Source organism: Octopus bimaculoides, chromosome 6 (assembly GCF_046866305.1).
Source record: "Octopus bimaculoides isolate indiv1 chromosome 6, ASM4686630v1, whole genome shotgun sequence".
Classification (NCBI taxonomy): Eukaryota; Metazoa; Mollusca; class Cephalopoda; order Octopoda; family Octopodidae; genus Octopus; species Octopus bimaculoides.
Window position 1 is genome coordinate 9,554,880 of NC_142933.1, and position 2,299 is coordinate 9,557,178.

The following is a 2,299-nucleotide window of genomic DNA, read 5'->3' on the forward strand; positions in this document are numbered from 1 at the left end:
TTCGCTTTGCAGCCACGCGGTTTCAGGTTCAAGTCTCACTGCGCAGCACCTTGGGTAGGTGTCTTTTACTATAGCCTCGGGTCGACCAATGCCTTGTCGAATTTGGTAGACGGTAACTGAATGGAATCCCGACGTGTATATATATATATGTATATATATATATATATATATATATATATGTGTGTGTGTGTGTGTGTGTGTGTGTGTGTGTGTGCGCTATCATATGAGTTCACAGATTGACAACCGATGCTCGTTTGTTTACCTCCTCGTTAAGATAACCGTTCAGCAAAACGGACGGATAAAAGAAGTATTAGACTTAAAAATACGCACAGGGAGCCATTTGTTCGCCTAAACCTTTTACGGCAATGGCCCAGTATGGCCGCAATTCAGTGAATAAAGCAAAAGGTACACGGCAAAAGTTATGGCAATTTGGAACTTACTTCCATATTTTATCTGAAATAGTTTATTAGACAGATTCATCTAGAAATAGGGCAATAAATTCTTCTATATGGGTTTGGTCTGGATGAGTTGTACAGTAATCCCTCGCCATATTGCTGTTTACCTATCGTGTACTCAGTACATCGAGGTTCACCTATCACGCCTTCAGTCCATCGCGGATTTTTTCTGGCTAATATATGTAAATTTATATCGCGGACTCCTCAATATATCGCGGGTTTCTGCGGCTGATAGGTATTTATATTTTTCTAGATTTTAATTATTTCAGTGGTAAAATAAGCATTTTCACGCCTATAAATTAATAAATTAATAAACAAAAATAGAGTACAGTACTGCACTGTATAACACATAGATTAAAATGTATTAAAAGAAAATACGTAGTGTACCATAAATGAGCAAACAAAGAATTGCACATACTGTAAGGAAAACGAAACCCGGAGGCGAGTCTGGTGTTGTTTTGCATTTATGATAAAATAAATATATGCAAATTATAAAAATGATAAAAAAATATATATACAGTACAGTACTGTTTCTACTTCGCGGATTTTCACCTCTCGCGGGGTGTGTGTGTGTGCGCTGAAACGTAACACCCGCGATAGTCGAAGGATTGCTGTATATCGGTGAGCTGGCAGAACCGTTAGCACGCCGGGCAAAATGCTTAGCAGCGTTTCGTTCTCTTTACGTTTCTGAGTTCAAATTCCACCGAAATTGACTTTGCTTTTCATCCTTTGGGGATCGGTAAATAAGTACCAGCTGAGCACTGGGGTCAATATAATTGACTTACCCCTTCCCTAAAACTACTGGCCTTGTGCTAAAATTTCAAACCTATATTTTGAGTTCACTTAGAAGCAGCGAGCTGGCAGAAATAATTTGCATGCCGGACAATGTGCTTAGCGGCATTTCTCCCGTCTCTACATTGTGAGTTCAAATTCCGCCGATGTTGCCTTTGCCTTTCATCTTTTCGGGGTCGATAAAAATAAATACCTGGGGTCGATGTAATCAATTAATCCTAGTCCCATAAAATCGACTAATCTTTGTCCCATAAAATTGACTAATCCTAGTCCCATAAAATTGACTAATCCTAGTCCCATAAAATTTCAGGTCCATTATCCTAATTCATTTGCTGGTTTTGAACAACTCCCATTCACGCACATAATACTTTGGAACCTGTTATAGGCCAATGAAATCAACGTTTTATTCTGCTTTCTAGGTTGATTTTTCAGCTTTCAAAAGTTGACACTAAACTACACAGGTAAGTGTAAGTCGAAGGTGCGTAATTATAATAATGAACGCTTTCTGACAAAGTCATTTTAAGTAATTAGTTGCTTATGACATTCTCCATCATGTTCCACCTGTGATGTTTCCTTCACTATCCAGACTCTACTTAAGCTAAGTGAGCTGGACAATTTTCTTCATATTGCTATCTTCCATTTGCTTTCAACATTCACGGCTCTTGATATTTTTTATGCTTGTTTTAGCAAATCAATTTTCTGTTCCCACTTATGCTGCAGGCTCTTCCACTAGATGCGAAGTTGTTAGCTTTTCTCTCCTCGAATTTTACTTGTTCGGAGACAAACACGAAAACACGCACACGCTCAGATACGCACACACGCATATATATATATATATATATATATATATATATATATATATATATATATATATATATATATATATATATATATATATATAGAGAGAGAGAGAGAGAGAGAGAGAGAGAGAGAGAGATCTCATCATCATCAAATACATGAAACAAAAGTCAAAGGGACTTTCACAGCTAATAATATTAAGTTGACGCTCAATGAAAGAAAAAAAATTTAGAGTAAAAATTATTGAGTGAAAT